Source organism: Canis lupus, chromosome 11, assembly GCF_003254725.2.
Source record: "Canis lupus dingo isolate Sandy chromosome 11, ASM325472v2, whole genome shotgun sequence".
In the NCBI taxonomy this organism is placed as follows: Eukaryota; Metazoa; Chordata; class Mammalia; order Carnivora; family Canidae; genus Canis; species Canis lupus.
The window spans coordinates 33,890,784-33,913,225 of NC_064253.1; the positions used below are offsets into that span (position 1 = coordinate 33,890,784).

Genomic DNA, 22,442 nt, shown 5'->3' on the forward strand with positions numbered 1-22,442 from the left:
GCAACAAACCTGTCTGTCACCCTTAACAAGCTCTTTGGGACAGAGTGGAACAATCTCCCATAATGTAAACAGCCTTCTCCTTCGGCAGAGAAAGAAAGCACACAACACGTTTTTAACACTCACAGATGTAATTGCTTTGGATTTTCCACTCGAGGTATTGGATTCCGCAATTCCCTGGACTCCTCATCAACGGGCATCTTTTAAAACATGCTTTCCCCTCTTTTTCTTCAGAGCCGTCTTGTGCATATTTTCTTAACACCTTCTCCAAACAAGCCACCACACCAGAGGAGGCAGGAGATGGGACCCTCTGTGAGATTTGGACTTTGCTTCTTGGAAAAGGAGCCACTGTACTAAGGAGTAAGACTAGTGTGGTTTTGACCTTGGCTCTTCCACTGGGAGGTTATGTGACCTTGGCGAGTTAATCATCCTCTTCCATCTAAGTTTTGTCATTTGTAAAATGGGGTCCCAATATGAACCGCTAGACATTGTGGAGATTGAAAAACATATGTCTGCTCACCCATCCACCTACCACCACTCCTCTTTCTATCCAGCCATTCTTCATAAACATGAAAACACAGACACACCCAGGGGAAAAAGAGAGTGAGGGAGAGGAAGAGGGAATGAGAGGAATTTCCTATCGAGTAAATATGGACTTTATTTCAGTTCTTCAACCGCTTCCCAGAAGATCAAGACCCTTCCTCTGTAATGGAATGCCCTAATTTGCACGATGTGATAGCTGACACAATCGAGGAAAGAAAGGATACAGAGTAGACCATGCACCATTTCAATCAACCTGTGTAAATGGTCAAATGTCTATAAGAACAGAATGGCTTAAAATGAAGACAATTCTCAAGAAGAGATCTATCAAGTCACATGGGGGAAATTCAAAGAATGCCAAATCGAACACAACAATGCTAATTATGTCCTACAGTTGAAAGGCAATTTGATCAATTGGTTTCACTGCTTTGACAAGATCGACCATTTGTTTTGATGTCTTAAAAAAGCAAATGCTGTATTGCCAATATCATGAGGGTCATAGGACCATTTCTTGACAGCCACCAAAAGTGAGTAAACAAGGGATGTGCCTCCTTTTTGAATGAGTGAGTGAAGAAGTTGATGACAGATTAACACCAAAAACATAGGATCCTGAAGAGCTTCTTTACTTTATGGAAACAGTCGAGGGTGGTGAAATAATGAGTGACATAATGAAATCTGAAATAGATAAATAACTGTAGAAGGACAGAGAATGACCAAAGGATCATTAAGAAACTTCATGCATTCTACTTGCCTAAGCCTAGAGCTACATATTTGGTGGTATTGGTGGGGGTGGCTAAGAAGCTAACAGAGGTAAAAGGGGGTTTGCTTGTTTGGGTGTTTTGTTTTGTTCTGGTTTAGACCTGTTTGAGACCACAATTGTAAAAGTGTGTCTATCACACTTACCAAACCAAGTCATTCTGGAGGGCTAGGATCTACTATAGTGTCCTGGGGTCCAGAGCCAGGCCCAGCTTACAGGAAGCATTTAATAATGATGATGCCAAAGACTATGATGACAGCAATAGGAAGAATAATAGTTACTACAACTGAAATAACAGTATTTAATATTTATTCAGCTCTTATGTGTTCCAGACACATTTCTAAGAATTAGATGTAATATATATGCTTATACACACAAACACACACACACACACACACACACACACTTGGATTTAATACTTACAGGCTCCCTCAGTAGAAACAGTACTAGTTTTCTGACATCTGCAGAATTTAATTTAATACCTTTTTGTTCCTGAGAATAGCTAATTCCTCATCAGTCCATTCTTCTACTACCAAGAGCCATGGCTATCTGAGATCATAGCAAGTCTCCCATGGCAGAGACAAAGGACCCCAGCAGCAAAAAGGCAGCAGTGCCAGAAGGGATGAGGTCAACCTTCACTGCCCTGAAGACTGAAAAGCCAAAATCTTAATGGGGGCTGTCCCTGAACAGAGGGATTACAAGTAAATTTTACCTTTTCTTTTGTGTGTGATATTCTAAATAGCAAACAATGAATGTGTATCACTTCTAAAACACATCAAGAAAAACATTGAAGAACCATTTTCTAAGAAAGAAAGATGTTGTAGTCCATGACATGAATTTGATTCAACAGTAAAATATATGATGCCAGGACATATTGCAATCAGTGTCACAAAGGAAAGACAGGAAGTAATGTCATTACAAATGCTAGCCGGGACTTACTTGATTTTTCTGTCCAGTTTGAGGCCTGACTTCTCTGAGACCTGAAAATGGCAATAAAAATGATTTTGGGGAAGAAAAACAGGACCTCTCCAGGAAGGTTAAGAAAGCTGGGATGAAGGAAAATAAGAGAGACAACTTATCAACTGAATTCAAGTGTATGAAAATTGTCATAAAAATGACATTGGCCAGCTGTTCACCATCCCCATTTGGGACAGCACAAGGAAAAATATCTCACGTTGCAGTGAGAGTTGGTGTTCAACAAGATGACCTTCTTGAAGATAAATGTGATAGACACCGAATGTTCTTAGCTCTCTATCCCTGGAAATACTTAAAACTAATATAAACAGGCAATTCTCTTGGTCTGCATGTGATAGTTTTGCATGGAGCCTGACATGCTACAATCTTGCAATTCTAACCTAGCTCTGATGGACTTAATCTACCGCATTTGCATTGGAGCTAGGATGGGAGAGCTTCATGTGGTGCTGTAAGCAAAACAAAATTTCTCCCTGATGTGCTTAAGAGTTAACTCAATTGTAACCACATTACCGTCTCACTTATGAAACAGTTGAACCAAACAATCTCCTCCAAAATGTTCCCTCTGAAAGCAACTTTGCAATAGAAACTATTTTAGAATAATATTGGACCTCTGCTCATGATTTCTCTCTTGCTAAACTGTATTGAAAACTGGAATTATAATTGGACATGGTGGAGTCATTCAACTGGAACCCATTAAATTGATGTTGCCAAAACCATGGTATTCTGGTTTCCTTTTTAGGGGTAAATTAAAAGAATATCCATGTTCCTGCACAAATAAACTCAATAGATCTAGTTTCCCATGTTTCATGTTTATTTAGTATTTAATCAACAAATGTTCATTAAACATATTACAACAGGCCAAATATTTATATGATATTTTACAATATTTAAAGAATGTCCCTGTGTATAATCTTATCAGATCCTTACAACAGTATTGCTAAGCAAGCCCAGAATATTATCTTTTTAATGATTCTGAAAGTAAGGTTCAGAAAAGTTAAATGACTTACTTATGTCTACCCAGCTCATAAGTATTTAAGACTGAAACTGGGGCCGTAAGACTAATTCACATCTATATGTATTTCACCATTCTGTCCTACATTCTCCATCCTTTAGGGTTTTACGAAATATTTTGCAACATATAGTTGGAAAGGTGAAGAGTATTAAGATTAAATAACTCCATAAAGCAATGCAATGTCACAGGACCCCATACAATCAAATGACTAAAGAGTGGTGTAAATCACAAAGGCTGCTAGGAATTTAGAAAGCTAAGAAATCATGGAGGCCAGAAGTGTCAAGAGGTGATGAAGGAAATGAGACTCAATATCCTGAAATATGGATAAAGTTTTGTAGACTAAGAAATGAAGTGGGGGGTGGGGAGGATGTTTCATGTAAAGAAAATGGCAGAAACACTCAGCGGGAACATCATTGGGGTTTCAGAGGACCATGAGGAGATTAGCAGGAGTGTAGTGTTCACATGGTCACTGGTACCCGGGAGAATTTTGAATGGAGGAAGAATTCATATGGACTGAATGTCTTACTTGAGCCACATTATTTTCAATTTTTTTACATAAGCTCCATGTCCAGCACAGAGCCCAATGCAGGTCCTGAACTCATGACGCTGAGATTGACCCTCAGGTCAATCAAGACCTAAGCTGAGGATCAACAGTCAAGCACCTTACCCAACTGAGCCATCCAGGTGCCTTGAGGCACTTTAAAAGGCACTTACACCTCAAAGTACCCTAGAGATGATTATGATTATATTGCCTATTTTCTGAATGGGGAAACTGAGGTTTCAACCATGTGAAATGGTTTGTTAAAGATCACAGGGATGTTATGGTCAATTGCAAAAGAAAATGACCACAAATTCCTGCTATCCTGGAAAGCATTCCCCATTTCAGTATGTCTTTGCCTCTCTTTCCAAAAAGAAATGTGGTCTATTTCTTCATCCTCTGAATCAGGACTGGATTTGTGACAGAAATATGGCAAAAGTGATATTACATGACTCCCAAGGCTAGGTCTTAAGAGACCTTGCCACTTTGGTTTTTGTCCATAGAAACGTTACCCTAAGAGGACAATATAAGGTAGCTGGCCTAGCCTCCTGGAGGATGAGATGCCACATGGAGCAGAGCTGAGGCATCATAGCCTATATAGACAGTACATCTTCCCAGATATAAGTGGGCACATCTGGGACTTTCCAGTCCAGCCATCCCTCCAGCTGAATGCACTGTACAGGTGAGCCTAGGTGAATCTAGCAGAGGAACCACTCACCCAACATGCAAGACCATGAGAAGTAATAATTATTGGATTTGGGTTTTTTTTTGTTTTAGGGGTGGTTTCTAAGCCAAATTCTTCCTGTCATACAATGCTACTTCCTGAAATTTCAGGCTAGTGAGATTGGACTTTATCCAGTTATTAATTAAGAATTATTGAAGCACTTGAGCTCTGGAATGAAATGAAGAGAGTATTCTCTAAAAAAAAAAAAAAAAAAAAAAAAAAAATAGGTTGGCATTCTAAACTTCCGGAGAAGAAAGTAGAGGCACTTCATAAGTGATTGTAATAATCTAAGGTCTCATTCATAAGTACTATAGAGGTAGTTTGGACTGAGAATGCTAATTGCCTACCTCATTTTCCATTCTCTCCTTTCTTAATAGAAACCCCCAAATGTTCTGATGCCATGGCCATCCATTTCTAAACCTCCCTTGTGTATAGTTATGTACATCAGACTAAGTTCTGATCGTTCAACTACAGCAGAAGTGTTACATGGGAGCTTCCTTTGCTCCCCTTTTCCTTGCTTTTTCATAGTACTGTCAGCCTAAAGCACAGATATGCAGACTCACACTCAGCCACCACCTTGGATCATGAAGACAAGGGCCATGCATTGGATATAGTAGAGCTGAGAGAGACCTGCAGCCCCATGGTGCCACAATCCCACCCTTCCTACCACTGCTTAATTCTTATGTCAGAAAAAGTGCCCTATTATCTCAGTTAAACTATCATTCCTTTGGAGTTTTGTCACATGCAAGTCAGCAGCTATCCTAAGAAATTAGTACAGGGAAGATGTAGGGAAGGAAGCACTAGAGAACCCTGATGTCTCCCAAAGTAGAGGAGACCAAGATGATGTCCATAAACTTAAAAAGTTTTGAGTTTGGGTGATGAAAGCCACTACGGCATTTTCTCTCTTTTATCTATTCAGTTCGTACTCCACAATCAACACACCAGGGAGTTATTTGATCGAGGGGATTCGGGCAGTCAGCCTTCTCATTCTGTGGTCTGAGTCCCATAAGGACAAGTTTAGAATCGTTGCCATTCACAAATGAGCAACGTAGGAAAAGTTCATGGTATGCATAGGATGGTCATAAGAGAAGGCTGGCCAAGGTCAACATTCCAGTTCCTCTCTTACCAGAAATAGAGTTGCTCTCATCTCAGATACACTATAAACCTATACTGTTGCATTAAAAAAAAATGTTATTTAGGGTAGAAAGAAATGGGGCTGAAGGTGACTGGGACACATCAGTCAACAAAAGAAACAAAGGATCCGCCTTCATGGAGCTTACATTCTGGAAGAGAAAGGCCAACAAAGAACAATACATGTGATCAGAAAAGTCAATGATACTGTACATTAGTGATACATACTCTGTAAAAGAGGGGGAAAGGAGCAGGTGGGATCAGCAGTGTCCTCAATGGGACTGGGCAGGGGAGCAATATTCATTCAGCAGGACCCATACTTTGCTAGAAGGCACATTTTCTAGAGTATATGGAACTTTCTGGAAAAGAAGTTTGTAAACATCCCAAAAAAATTGTGTATTAACTCTTGATTAATTTGTAGGAACAATAATCAATGCCTTTACTCTCTTTGGGTCAAAGAGATGACCTGAGCAGTTGATCTAAACGTGTAAGAACTTCCTAGTTTAGAAAAATAAAAAGCACAATAGAATTAACATTACCAAAGATACTGCTTAATAATTAATATCATATAATAACTACAATCATTTAAATATAGCTCAATTTTTTGAGCTCCTACTGTGCTAATTGCTTAACAGAGATGAACTCTCAGGGGAGATGGTACTGGGGTAGCAAGACACTGAAGCGGTCTTTAAGAACAGAATCAGAAATGTGTTCTTAACTTCCACAAAAATGTGTGTGTGACTTCGTGTGTGCGTGTGTGTGTGTGTGTGTGTGTGTGTGTATACCAGCCCTGTAAATACTGGGGTATGCTTGCCTTGGGCACCTGAAGAGCTTGGTAAATATTTAGATGTCAGCTGGTTAAAATTGCATTAACTGAAACCTTTTTGAATAGGCTCTGGGATGGGGGATGGGTTATGGTATAAATTTATTGGCTGCTATTTAAATGAAAAGAATTACAATGCACCATAATGTTCATTCTAATCAAGTGATGCTCAAAGATTGAATTTCAGATTGTAAATGTGGTGTGCACATTTGTCTCTGAATGGGACTTTGCGTCCCAGCTGTTGAAACATTTGTGGGAAGGTGAAAGTTTTGTGGACTAATAGATTCCTGCGGCAGGGCATAAACTCCGTGCAACAAAAGCTGTTTTCACTGAAAAGACAAATCATCTCATTCTTCGTATGCATACAATCATTCTGGGTCCACTCAGGCAGAACTTATTGTCCCAAGATGGGTCTTGGACAGTGGAGAAGATATATCTAGGAAGGAAGAGCAGTTTCTCCTTCTGGAACAGGGGGTCACTCAGAAAAGGAGAATCTTGGGCAACCCTCAAGATATTAGCCGAGAGAACATCAAGTCTTTTTCAGCAGTTACTTAGTCATCCTGAGATACTCTTTTTATTTGTGGCAGAAGGAAGCAAAGACAGACAAATGAGGTCGTTGACAAAGTACTTCCTTATCTCTTCGGAAACAATGCTGAGTTAACTCCACCCCAAATCTTTGTAAAATAAAGCCAAACCAAAGCTTTAAGTAGCTCATCAAAAAGTCCACAAATTCGTTAGTGCTGGATTTAGGATTTGGGCCCAGGGCATCCGATTCCAAAGCCAGTGTGTTGGGCCAGCAGCCTTACCAACACAGACACACACATAGGCTCACACACATACACACGTACATGCACACATTATGGAACTGACTGACCACATTACTATTTTTCCCCTTTCAACATCTAAGCCTCCTGCCCTGCAATGGATAACTTTTGGACTGTTGTTTAGACAAACAGCCTCTGTTCCCTCTTTCTTTAGCAAGGGTACCCAGATCTTTCTCCTAGAAACCCCCTTCTCCTGGATGAACTTCAGGCTCCTTGTACTCCAGCCTTGAGAACATGATCACTTCAGCCTTGGTCTCACCACTCCTCTGGCCACAGAGCTGGTCCATGGCCGTGCATGTGAACCAGTCTAAACTGGGCCTGGGGAGACATTTTCTGGAGCTACTAGGGGAACACCAGTTTCTCCTTCCATGCAGACATGACATTGGAAGCAACTAATTTGGTCACCAGGCCAACATGGAGTGTTTGAGAAAGAAGGCAGACTTAGAAAAAAGTTGAGATGTGCCAAAGATGGAAATGGGCCAGGTCTTGAGGATCTTTGAGTCACTCGGTTCCATCATGACCAAAGCCAGCCCTGTCCCCACACTTTGATGTGAACTTATAAGACACCTTGTTACACAAGCCAACTGAGACTGGGTTTTCCACTGCTTCCAAGAGTGAAAGCTCCAAGGATTGCAGTTCTCCCTTCCAGGAGGGACGGAATAGGAGAGGGACAGGCCCACTTTAGCCAACAGAGCAGGGCTCAGAATCTTTAAAAAAAAAGGGGGGCAGTGGTGGATAGGACAGAAACTGTGCATTCAAGGGCCAAGAAAGCTGCAAATAAGTCATTCTTGAACCTGCCTCCCCCCAGCTGTAGGGTGAGATGTGAGCTCAGTCCTCTCTACACCATCCCTGTCTTTAGGTTCCTGGAGTTTCAGCAAAAGGCAGGGAGCTCAAATATTCTTATTGAGAAGATAAGTTGCATAATCAAGTGGCAAAAGTTTTGTTTGGCCGTGCGGCACTTGTCTCTTTTCCCTTCTCTTCTCTCTGTCTCTGTCTCTCTCTCTCTCTCTCTCTCTCTCTCTCTGTCTCTGTCTCCTGCACACACACACACACACACACACACACACACACACACAACCATGCAAACCCCAGCCCCCACTATAAAGGAACTTGGAGAGGAGACACCACACCTTTTCCTGTTTCTCTCCTCTATCTCCAAACGGTGCAGAAAAAAACATCCCGGCATCGCGACGGCTGTAACACAATCCAGGCTCAATGCCGAAATTGCAAAACTGAGGCTGAAATCGACACCACATCCTTAACTCAATCTCCCTGAATCTCTTTTAAAACAAAATAAGAAAGGCAAGGACAAAGACAAATCGGACTGGGGGGAACGGTCGCCTAAGTCAACCATCGAGTTTGGTCGGTCTGTCTTTTGTCAGCGCGGGCCCAGCCTCTGCTGCACCGGCCGTGCACTTTCGTTGAGAATTATCACTGGCTGCAAAAACAAGGCATATCTTTTCGTGGCAGCAATAACACACACACACACACACACACACACACACACGCACACATGCACACGCTACTGCTTTCTGGCTTGTCCTATCGCTCTGTCGCAGACAGCCACGGAAAGGTTGGGAGGTCTGAGTGACTTAAAGGGGAAATGGTGTATTTCCTAAATTGAGGGCAGCGTGCTGCGTCTTCTCCCTTCACCGTTAGTCCCCAAGGCCTTGAACACAATCCGAGGCAAACAAAAGCCAGGGAAGCCGGGACAACTGCCCTGCAAGGGTTAAAACCAGATCAAAATCAAATGCCACGCTTCACCACGTCTTCTGCATGACTGATACTGCAATCGATCTGCAGCGGTTCATTTTCTCCCTGGAATCTCTGCCCACTGAGAACAAACCCAAACACAGGTGGGACCAATAGGAAGCAGACGAAGGGCTTTAAGAGTTCTGCACCAACCTGTGTCAGAGAGCTCTCACTTAGCAGATGGGGCAATTAATAAAGGAGTCAAGCGGTATGACTCTGTCAAGGTGCCTTTAAGTGCTAACAATCCTCTTTTGTCTTCCTCCTGTCGAGTACAGATGGATTCTGCTTCAGCATAAGAAGTGTATTGTGCCCCGGGTTGACTCTCGGACGGTGTCCCAGTAATAACAGAGGGCCAGGTGTCCTCTGTCTCCCGTGTTAAAGACAAACATGATACTGATTCGTTCCCCCTGCTAGCATTTTAAGTGCTGACGTGACCACTAATCGGGGGGAAATTCAACTTTCTAAGTAAATTGGCCTTTCAAAAGTAACTGAAAAGGAAGGACTTGCCATCAAAGCATTGCCACCTCGCGCACGCACCTTACTACCCATTGACGCTAATCACAAGTGTGTAACTCTGGCCCTTCAGACGACAGCTAGGGTTTATTAAATCAGTGAAGACTGAGCCTCTAGCAGGTGCTACTTTACTTTTTAAGATGTAGAAATTGAAGTGTCACAGTCACAAGTGGTCACCGGAGGTCATGTGGTTCTTTTTGCCAATGTGAGTCCTGGCGTTCTAGTGAATTTTCAACATAGCTGGTTGCCTTCCCCCTCAGTCCCTCACTCTTGTCATTGGCTCCTGAAGCCACTGCTATTGTAGATGATAACCACTGTTCTTCCTTTGTGAACCAGGCCCAGAAATGTGTCTGTCGCTCCCAACGCAGTCGCATGAAACTGAGAATGTGCTCTGCTGTCCAAACTAAATGCCAACCCAGAGAGATCTGGCTTGCTTCTAGGTGAAATGCCTATCTCTCATAATTCTTGTCCTATAGACATCAGAATACCATGAGGAAAAGAGCACATTAGATGTTCCATTAGGTACTCCTTATCTCTAAACCTTTGTGACATATGAGATAGACTCCAGGTGGCCATTGGCTGTCCATGGGCCTTCTCTTGGTTCATCATTCAGAGAAACAGGCATCTGGAACAGGCAGATAAAAATAAAACTCATCTCCTCAGACAGCAGAGTAGAGATCTTAGAACACTCAGTAGGCTATTGCTTGTTGTTGCTCCTCTTTTGATGTTAGGGGGTGGGCTTCCCATGTGGGCTGAGGGTCAAGCAATGATTTACTTAGCTAAAATTAAAAACAAAAATTTAATTAAATTCAACAAACATTTCTTGAGCTCCAACTCTGGTTCCAATCTTCAGTTTTAATGTCTATTCAAATGGAAGTCCATTTCTAAATGGAAAGGAACCATCCGGTTTACTTTGTCTAACAACCTAATTTAGAGTTGAATGCCAGAGAAACCAAACAATTTGGGAAAAATCATAAATCTAGAGGCAGAGCCAGGGCAAGGCCATGCTCAGACCTCTTGACCGGACCTAAAAGACTCTAGCTTTCTCTGTTTCACACTACCTCATCTCCATCTCTTAGACATTCTACTTTTTTTAAAATGCACTAAGTCTCATCCTTCATGAGACTTACCCTCCCCCTGACCCTGTGCTTTGGAGGAATAGGAAGTAGGAAACTGCTCTGTTACTTCTTCTTTCCAAGAAAAGTTGAGAACAACTCATTCACAGTTGTTCTGACAGAGCAATATCCATTTTTTACCTCAGATAAGGAGTAGTAGGGAACAGAAACATCAACTATACTCAGACAAGAGATCACAACTGCTATAAAAGGTACCATGACAAAACAGCATTTCCACATGAAGATGAATATAGTTGTTTGGCATACCTCACAATAAAATTCTCTCTGGCAGATTATTTGCTATCCAACTCCTTCCATATGTAATGGCCCTCCATAGTTTTCAGAAGAAAGTTCTAAAACCTCACCTTAGCACTCTATTTATACATGAAATAATTTCTGCTTCCCGCCCTTGCCTCCATACCTATACGGAAAGCTTTGCCCCTAAAACTTGTTCTTTCTTTCTTCTATAGCATTGAGGGGAGGCTTTTAGTTAGAAACCTTACATTTTCCTGCATCCCTGATAGCTAGGTATGACCCATGACTAAGTCTTCCTGATGCAAGAAGAAAGGGTATGTGAAGCCCAGGTTTGAGCTTTAAAGCAACACACATGTGTTCTCCCACACTCCTTTTCCCATCCCTGTGGCCTGGAACATAGGCTTCAACCAACTAAATGAAGCAACAGTCAAAGGAGTGATGAAACAATGAATAGAAGGAAACTGAGTCCTTGTATAATCACACGAAGCAGAGTTGCTTGCCACGCAAGACCATCCAGACTCTTACATTGGAGAGATATAACATTCTTCCTTACTGAAGCTATTTTATGTTTAGCTTTCTTTGATAGAATAGCATAACCTTTACCCTAACACATACCCATTCGTCATAGGTTGGGTTTCCTATGAATCAGATTCTGAGCCTCTGATATCTATCTATCTCTCTATCCATCCTCTGATATCTATCCATCCATCCATCCACAGGAGGTTTATTGGGAAGGACACTCAATATTAAGATGGGTAAAGGCAGCAGGATTTTGCAGAGGAAAATTTGAACTATATGCAGTGGTAACAGAAGCCATAGGAACTTGTAGAGGAAGCCCTGAATTTGAAGTGGTTCTTCTTGTTGAGGCAAAAAGATAAGACATTTAGACCTCCGTATTGACCAATCATTACCTACAAGTTGCTCCTGGGGAAGAAAAGGAAACATGAGTGAGCGTCCTGTCTTTGGCTAAGGAAAATACCTAATTCTGGGTTCAGTCAGCAGCCTAGAGCCACCAACATGTCCAGGAATTGAGGATGAGCACCTAAGCCTTGGAGACAGATCTGGGAAACACATCACAGCAGCAGCCACTTCAGTTCACCCCCAGCTTCTCTCAGACCCTCTTGCTTCTATAATAACTTCTTAGAACAGCAAATCCTAGATTCTGGTTGGTCTCTTCCCTTGAGGAAACTTACCCCAAAAAATACACAAACTTCAGCCCCAACTACTGCATCTAGTTTTTAGCATCCCCTCTTCTGTCATCTTTTCTAAATCCCCTCATTCTCAGGTAACACCTCTGCTGATCTAGATTGCTTAATGATTCAGAACTTCATCCCTAAAAGGTATGAGTTTCTGGTTTGCAGGCTTTTGTTGGGCTTTTGCCATAGCACTTGTCCCTTGGGCAAGGGAGTACTATGAGATATTCCATGGGTCACCTGGTAAAACATATGGTTCCCTGCATTTCTAACATAACAATGTCCCTGCCTCCACCTGATAATCAGGGTCAACTACTCCTGGCAGGATGGTGATTCCATTCTTTTGTCTGTCACTTGACACAAGGAACCCTGGTGATCAAATGATAACAATAGACTAAAGTTTAATTGGACATTTGCTGTGTCTCCTGTTGGAAGTGTTTCTCCCTTGAAAACCAGGAATCCTCAATACACAGATCCATGTTATACAGAGAAAAAGTGCAAATCTCCCAAGAGGGTCCCTAGAAGTGATGAGAAAAGAATCCACCCCTACTTCCACTCATATATTCCTAGATTCATGTATTCTTCCTGTTGTAATTTTATTTATTGTAATTGATTACAACAGGAAGAATACATGAATTTTATTTATTGTAATTGACTACAACAGGAAGAATACATGAATCTAGGAATTTGATCATCATGGATACAGAGTGGATAGCACATCCTAAAGGATGAGGCTCTAGTCTTACTGGGTATCATCTCTAAACTACTGCTTTACTTGAGGTAGACCAATGCATGATTCTGTCAAGCTGGAAGTTTCTGGGTATGGTGAGTGACAGAACCAGTGTATTCCATGGTCATATCCTACCACACATCCCTTCGCTGAAAGGTGCTCCTTGGTCTTACATGATATTGTATGAGATTCCTTGTTGGTGTCTGTATATCGTAATGATGACTAAGTCAAACTCACATATAAATATGTGACAATTCCAGTCAAGGTAAATGACGTCCCTTCAGGATAGTAGGATTCCAATGCAACAAACTTGCTACCACACATACCTGCTGTCCCGGAAGGACTCTGTTATGTCAGCAGCTGAGCATTGCTCTATGTTGCTGACACAGTAGAATTTAACCAGCAATAGCTAGGTCAGCCTTGGTGAGTTGGGGTCCATGCAATTAGGTCCATGAAAAGCCTCGTCCATTCTAATATAATTATTTATTAACACATCTACTGTGTTGAGAGAGTTAATATCAGCTGGTGAAGCCCTTCTTTCTAGTTACTTCTTTACAGCTTCTTCCTGGTGGATGCTTTCTGGAGGCTTTAACATGTGCCACAAGGGTATTTATTCTTTGTACTCCATCCCATAGGTCTGTACACAGGCCTTTTCACCAGATCATCTGCACTACATTTTCTAACATTTCTCTTTTCATGCCCTTTACCAACCAACCAACCAACCAACCAACCCATTCACTACTACCCATGAGCTTGTATATATTTTTATTTCATGCTACCACTATTCCCACAGAAAATAGGTGACCAGGTACACCATTAGAAGCTCTGCTTTTTGGAAGGGGAAGGGTTTCTTCTCACTATGGCCCCATTAAGTTCCCTCCTGAATGGGGCTATAATGCAGCCACAGTAATTTGCATTCCCATGTTGAGCTGACCCAAACATAAGCCAAGATTGAGTTTTTCCTCCTCTTTAGGTTCCTGCTGTATACTCAGCATTTCTCTCAGGGCTCCAGGTCCAAAATCTGTCTCAGGTCTGGAGGCGAGGCAAGGTAGTTGGCTGCACTCAACCTTCTGATCATCCATCTTTGATTTCTTTTGACTGTGTAGATTAAGCAATACTCTTGTTGGGCTTTCCATCTGTTTTGGCCCTTGGGCCACTATATTCTATCAACCATCTCCATAGCTTCCTGACCAAGCTGACATTCCAATCTTATGACTCATTATAGAAATATCACTGCCCCCAATATCAAATGTCATCCTTGACCTCTATTACTTGGAATTCTACTATGCTCAGTGCTATCAGTTAACCCGGTTTTCTAACAATATCCCCTGAGTTTCTCAGTGATGCTGGAGCCTGTCTCACCAGCATATTCCTCATCAGATAAGTAAATGGGGTTTCTACCAGGCCCTCCTGGTAACTATAGTTAGCTGACACGTTCTCCAGCCTTACATTTCCACTCAAACATACCCACTTCTCTGAACTTTTTGATCGCTTCTTGTTCCATTTCCCAGAAGACACCAGCTGTGAGAAGTGTGCTAAGCAAGATTAGATAGAGAAATTGAACTACAGTGCAGTTGTAGCAGAGGCTTCAGAAGATCTTATTGGGAGCTTTTGAAATGAGTTAAATATTCAGAGTTTGTCTACCATGAAGTAAGGAGAACTAGTCTATATACCATGATATCTTGGGTACATACTGTCTTAGGGGAAGGGATATAAACTTGGACAAAGCAGCTCCCGCTGGTTGAGGGCAATTCCCAAAAAGGTTCAGCTGAGAGCTTAGAGCCATCACCCCTTCCAGCACCCAGCAGAACATATGTTTAAATCCTGAAGGGGGGAGGGTATGAGCTGTATATAGCAGCACCGACTATACCAATATTCACTACACTGTACTCAAAGCTTGTCTCTAGCATCATGCCAAAACCATTTGCTCCTGACTTTGCCCATGTTGCTTTCCCATCTCAGCTCCTTCCATATAGCTATCTCCTACTTAGCCTTCAAAATCACTCAAGTATCTTCTGTCTTCTCTGACCTCCCTTGGGCTACTCTGCTTCATGGCTTCTCCCTTTGTGCTCCCATTGTCACTTTTATCATAATTTCACCATATTATATTGGGGTAATGACTCAAACCCACATTAAATTGCAAACTCCTTGAGGGAAGGGACAATGTCTTATTTTCCCTTATACCCCGATGCTGACATGCTGCCGACATGTAATAGGCACTCATCCAATGTGATTTATTAAAAGTGGGAATGAGTAAATGAATGAGTTAATAACTTAATGAATGTTCACATACGTTCTCACTTTATTTCCAAAAAGAATTTGAGGCAGCCAAGTTCCAAAAACCCAACATACTGCAGCTGATGGAGTAGTAGCTTGAAATATGCAAAATCTGGCAGAAATGCATGTCTCACTCTATGGAATGGTGCACTATTGGGGTATAAATATGAGTCTTGGAAAAACCCCCATTTCAATGCTACGGATACCCAGATTGGTGACAGCAGGGTGTCTTCTCACAAGGACAAGAGTTCCCAGCCAATAGCACTTTCAAGAATGTGCAAGCAAAGAGTTAACAGTCTCACAGCTGCCTTTCACTGGAGGTGTTAATGAGGTGACAGGGGGGAAAGATTTTAAAATGAAATTGCCTTCACTCATTCCAGTTAAATTCCAGTACATTGGAAAGACTTGAACCTCTCTCCACATAGCCTCTCTCCCTGCCCCCATTCTAACGGGGTCTGACCTTAGCTCTGTGGTTGCATGCCTTGAAACAGTCCACTAAGAACTTGGAACTGCCCACTTGGTTTCCAAACCTCGGGTTGCCTTGGGGAAGTTACCAAAATTTGGTTACCAGAGATACTTACTTGGGTTAGGAAAATGATTCAAAAAATAATGTGTGGTGAGACAGAGCCGGGATGTCATCTGTGCAAGCAATCAGAAACTTGGGCATGAAGTCATTCCAATGTACTTTCTGATGTTTATTTAGAAATTCTCTGTTTCTGTGGCATGAATCAGAAGTAAAGGACAATATTTGAGAAGGCAAGGATCCCTACAATACTGTCCTGACAGAGTCTTTGAAAAAGGTCCCCAACGTGGCCAAAAGACAAGAGGGAGTCATGCCAGCTTCTCACAGTACCCCCACCACCAAAAAGTCAGAGATAAAAAGATGCTGTAGTGGGACACATTGCAGGGCATACCGATGATTTAAATTTCTGAGGAGACTATTTCTTCAAGGAAGACGAGGGTGAACACCAATATGACAGAGAGAAGGCCATGGTCTAGGGTGTCTGAAAAATACGTTCATTTGAAATGAGCCAACAATTCACCACAGCGAGTCTCAAGTTTCGTATCTGTAAGTAGAACTAATGATCCCACCCCAGCAAGTCACTGCAAAGCTTAAATGTGAGAAGCTACAGGAAATATTTGACATAAAGTATAAGATGATGATGTGTATTATTATTATTTAAGAGGAGGAGCATTTGCCTAGGTATTCTCTATTCATACATTTTCTTTTCACAGAATGCACATCCCATTTGTGTGCATATAATAGGAAATTACTCACTATACTCTGAGTAGAAGAGGCTACTTGATTTTCTCAGGACTAGCTAAAAGCAAATGTGACAAGAAATCCTAGGTGTTCAACCAAGATGCTTCATTCTATTTAGAAATTACTTAATCTCTCTGAGCCTTAGTTTCCTTATCAATAAAATGGAGCTCATAAGATACAGCTCATAGAGTTTCTGTGCCATTCAGATGAGTTAGCAAATATAAAGCAACTAATGCAGTACCTGGATCATAGTAAAGAGTTTTATTGTGACTATACTGGCTTTTTAAATCACTCCCTAGTAATCTCAATGGTCTTTATGTCAGGATACTACTGAAGAAGTCCCTGCTTAGGAGAAAAGAAAAAAAAAAAAAAGATTACTCCAATCAGTTATTTGACTCCTTTGACTCATTTGCTAATTATTTGTTCCAATAACAAATAGCCTTCAATCTGACCCTATTTTCTAATGAACAGATTCACATTTCTTGAACAATGTATATTCCTGCTTTTTACCATATCATAATAAATGAAATTTTCTCATGGTCATCAAAAATGCTCTAGAGGTTAGGAATAGACCAGGGCAACCGCTATGTAAATAACCTTTAAGCACACTTTACACAGTGAATAGAGATTGCTAAGAGGGAAGATAACAGGCCTCTAGGCCAGCCATTTACTTTTCCACTTACACAAAACAAACAGACCAAAAAAAAAAAAAAAAAAAATCCAAGAAAAGTTTAGGCTAGCAAGGAAGAACACTATTTTTTTTTTAATTGTATTTATTTATTGATCAGAGACACACGAGAGACAAACAGGCAGACAGGCAGAGAGGCAAATTGAGACGCAGGCTCCAAGCAGGGCCCAACGTGGGACTGGATCCCGGGGTCTCCAGGACCACGCCCTGGGCTGAAGGCGGCGGCGCTAAGCCGCTGAGCCACCCGGGCTGCCCCAGAACACTATTTTTTTTAAGAATTGATAAATCAGAAAAAGTTTTGTCACATTTCAGCTGAATATTTAGAAGCAGCTCTGTATCTGCTGTTAGATTTTCCTGTGAACCTAAAACTGTTCTAAAAAATTAAGTCTTTTACAAAATAGGAGGAGGAAAACCAGGTCCGTTTAGGCATATTTCATAAGGAAATATAACTTCAAATTTGCCTTAATTTTTAAAAAATGTTTGCAGTATATTTATACTTTACAAAGTTTTTTATTCTTTATTTTGAAATATTACATAAATGCAATTAATGATAAAGAGTACTCTCAAAAATAATAAGAGCATTTGAGAAGGTTAGCATACTAACATTTTATTTTGTCCTCCTAACAATCTTGTGAAAAGGGTAAGGTGAGCTTATCATTCCCCCATCTTTATGCAGCTGGGACCAGGGAGACTAATAATGAGACCAAGATGATAGTAAATTACCAGAGGATTCGGAATTCCCTTCCAAATCTCCTTACAAAGGAGATTTCTCCTTAACAAATCTCCTGACAGAAGGAATATAATCGCCTACAGAGTAGTTGGAAGGGCTGAAGAAACAAAATAAGAGGGGAGCAACACGAGTAGAAAGTGGTGAGTATTCTTGTGGTTAACATTGTTGGAAGGAGAAAAGAAGAATGGAATGAAAGAGAACGAGATGTTCTTAGAGTCTGGTGAGAGATCTTGGTGCCAATTCACCATCCAAATATATGGTTTCTTAAGGAAACTCAATATCCACATCTTGTGACATTTCACCCGGCCTTGTTATTGATTTCCGTGTGTTAGAATAAAAATACAAAAAAAAAAAAAAAAAAAAAAAAGGAAAGGAAAAAAAAACACAATAACATAGCAACAGCATGTATTCAAGCTTTAAAGGCATTCTTTAGAAATAAGACCATCCTTGGCCATTTGCTCCTCTGAGCGACCTGTGACAGACCCTAGTGGGGAAGGAGGACCCGGACCCATCAAAGTACTTTGGGAAAGGGGATCTCTGGATGTCCCTTGTTTTGAGGGTCTTCCAGACATGGAAACAATGCACTGTTGGAGGGCTGAAGATTCTTAGTGAACCATAAAGCTGAGGCACAAACACACACAAGTGTTAACCATATACTCAAGCACAGCCGCAAAAATAAAAATTGTAGCCATAGTGTCAAACAATGGGGTTTTGAAGAATTATAATTGATATTTATTGAACTTACTATGTATCAAACCCTTTACTAAGTGCTTTTACATAGAATCTCATGCAATACTCACCAAAACCATGTGTGGTAGTTACTTTTACTATTTCTATTTGCTAAAAATGAGGAAATTGAAGCTAAGAGATTACGTGCATTCCCCAAGGTCACACAACTAACGAATGGAGCTGTGATATGAACCCAGACTGTTTAATAGTAAAAATATGTTCATAACAAGTGCTATTTTCTTCTGTGTCATTGGAAGGATGACTTTTTTTCCGGTTCCTGTTCTAAACCCCTCTGTCCTTCTGAACATACAAAATTCCTCTATTGTTTCACAATTGAAAGTCAAAGGGTATAAGCCACAATTTGCTTCCTGATTACATTATATTCATATACATCCTGTCAATTACAGTTCTTTACACCAAGCAGTGAGTTGCTCTCTTTGTGTATACAGTGTATGGTTTTTCACAAAAAGTACATGGCATCTAGCCGTAACAATTGACTTGTGTAGCAACTAACACTTCGTGTCATTCGTTTTGTTGATGGTTTTTATTTGTCCTGGAAATAAAGCATCCTTACAATGCTGACCTTGAAGTTTGAGTCAGGAAATTAGAAATATCATGTACAAAGGCACCTACTGTCAACTCAGGACTTTATAAAAATACTCTAACATAACCAATCTGGCTCCTCAGGCCAGGCCAGGCCAGCTGCCCTCCCCTCCACAGGCCAACCCACTGCCACCCACCCACCAGGGCACCTGACGTGGGTCTGCTTCCACCCACTGCACACAGGCTCCAAACCCAGGCACCGGGACAAGCCTAGGCTTTCCAGGCCCTATCTGTCCAATGTGCCCCACTCTACAGCCTCCTTTGCAGGTCAGCCTACATAAGAAAAGTATCTTATGCCCCCATTTTATCACGAAGGAATCCTCTATTATGGATCACTGTTACCAGACCCTAAGTGCAGCAGCCACATGAGTGCCTGGAAAACCATCCTGTGGCACTGAGCCTCTGTTCTGTGATAACTTCCCCCAATTTCACTGTCACTTCTGCTTTCAGGTGCCTAAGGAGCTGTTTATGAGAAATTGCCTCTGCAGGCACTGCCATGCAGGTTTTTTGGAAGCAAAATAGCAAAGAGAGTTGAAAATTGTAAAAAAATTAAATTAAAAAATAAAAAAGACAAATATAAAACTAGTGAAAGGATAAAATGACCTGTAAAGCTGAAATTCTAGGCTTCAATTGATTTCAACCAGTCTCACATGGGTTTGTTTTGTTTTGTTTTGGTTTGTTTTTTGGGGGTTTAGGTTTCTTTTTTTTTTTTTTTTTTTTTTTGGTTTTGCTCTCTCCAGGTATGTCTGTTTGTAGAGTACACCTGAAGTGTAATCCGTTTCCTAATCTTCTGCTAATGCAAGACAATTCCTAATTCCAACCCACCACCATTACAGTGGCCTTTAATATCGTATTATGCCAATGAATCTGTCAGTTACAAATTGTTACATTCTCCAGACACAAATGATGGGCATAAATTTGGAGAAATCCTATCAGGAAAGAAAAGAGAAATTTAGTAATGGGAACATGCCATCTTCCATTTGATATACGGGAGATTTGCCAAAACAAGATAAGTAAGCTCACCAGAATTTCGACACCTTCTAGGTGTCAAGGATTTTCACCTTTCTTACTAATGTGCAAGTCCTCCTCTTTCACCTCCTAAACTCTCGCCAGTGCTGAGACCTACACTGCAGCCACTGGGAAGCTATTATCCTGCCCTGGAAATCACCCTCCTCATAGTGAAGCGTTTGGCACAGCCTTGGATCCGGGAGCACGGAAGGGCTCTGAAAACGTAATATTTTAATCATTGCTTTTTTAAACATATGCTTATATTGCATTTTCCAGCTAAGGAGTGGTCTCAGCTATCATCTTATCCCACTTACAAAGGAAAGTTCTCAGGCCAACTTGGCAGCTTTGAGCGATTTGGTCGATCTGGAAATCTTTCAGCTCTCTAGTTAACATTCTTCGTGTCCCAATCCAGGTGCCAAAACTTTCGCTGAGCGATAGAACTGCCGCTTAACTGCCTCTCTCACCTGCTCCTGTCATGGAGTTATAACTACTACTATGTTTAGAGCTACTGCAGGAAAAGGATTGTCAAGCCATATGTTGCAAAGTGACTGCTATGTGTCCCTTAGCTGCTTCAGTTGGTGCAACCGTGCTATTTCTCACCCAGCGGCAGTGTTGAGCCCCTTAGATGAAGCAGATAAACCAGGAATTAGCTCAGGACTAAGAGCACAGCCAGGTAATCCATGTACCAAGGGCGACCACACACTTGCTTTGCCTGGAACATCCCAGTAGACACCGATTGTCCATGTATAATTAGCCATTGTGCCCACTTCCACTCTCAAATTCATACGAGTTTGGATAACTATATGGTCACCCTGCTGATGCCTCTAAAAGATCAAGGGACTAGGATGAAATATCTTCAGATGAACACCTACACTGGTGACCACAGTTTGCCTTGCCACCCCCTTGGCAGTTGCCAACAATTCCACCGTTAAAGCATCAAACCAAAATGTACCATAGCTCTAGCATTTATCACACAGTCTGACACAAAGGATATAAATCTTATGATTTTGTGAGATGGAAAAAGGCAAATCACAAGGCATATTGCTCATTCACACGATCCATCTATATCTATTGTATCCCTACCATTCACAGACACTGTACTAGGAACCAGGAATCTACATTGAAGCAGGTGAAGGAGACTCTGCCCTTATGGAGACTGTAGTCTCATGGGAATGGTTACTTTAAGATACACTTTGGGTGCTTTAAGTGGTATAAATATCATGTGTGACTGGGGATACAGAAGGGCCAACTAACCCAGCCTTGAGAAGCATCGGGAGACTTCCTGGAACACATGACCTAACTAAAGGGGAAGAAGTGAGATAGAGGAAGGTTCCTTTCTCCATTTTTTGTACAAAGGCACATGAAGGGAACAGGTAGTCTTCAGCACGTTTCCAGGGAATGCAGAGGGACACAGAGAAAGCTGCATGTGTCATTAGGGAGATTGGACTTGATCCTGGGGCAATGGAGAACCAGCACCAGGCCCTTCATAGAAAAGCGACTTGATCAGATTTGATTTTCGAATGATCACTCTGGTTACAACATCATAACTGTATAAAATTAGAAAGTATTTTGTGTTCTCAGAGAGGGCAGGGGACATTATTTTCGTATTTTATTTGAAGGTATTGAATCATCTATGAAGAATGGTCTCCTTGATAAAGTCAACCATGACTCAACAGTGAGGCACTCTGGCTTCAGTTAGTAGTTCCAGGGTTTAATTTTCTGGTGTCCTCAGCCAAACCACACTAGCCTTAGTTGGACCTCAATTTCCTTGTCTATAAAATATGGACTGTTGTATTCACCTTTCACAGAGAGTGATGTGAGGAACCACTAATGAAAAGCAGCCAACTTAGAAAAAAAAAGACAAGTGTTACAAAAATGCTTAATAAGTCCAAATTACAGCCAAGAAAGATGAACTATGTGTGTGTCAAATGCTCAAGTGTGCAGTGGAAAGGTTTCAACTATAAAATTTTATGATCTGGAGACCCATTTTCACTAGGACTATCTGTCCCAGCTAAATCTGAGGCTGGCGTGACAGTCCTGCTCACCAATTAAGAGATGACAATCTGAAATCACCTCTGCTCAAAGGCATGTTCCTGCATCTCGCCTTGGGCTCACTTCCACAAGAAGCCTTCCCTGAATCTGAGGACACCAGCCCACAATTTATAAAATCACATTCTGAAACTAAGCTCTGGAGGAAATTAATCTGTGGTTTAAATGTGTGGTTTTTTGTTTTTATTTTGTTCTGTTTTTTAAGAATTAGATGG

The 22,442-nt window shown here is 41.3% G+C and overlaps 1 long non-coding RNA gene across 10 annotated transcripts in view; it reads right to left on the reverse strand.

Annotated features, from left to right (window-relative positions):
* Positions 1 to 22,442, reverse strand: part of LOC112649890 (uncharacterized) — a 179,197-nt gene that overhangs the window by 138,476 nt on the left and 18,279 nt on the right. The window lies entirely within an intron of this gene.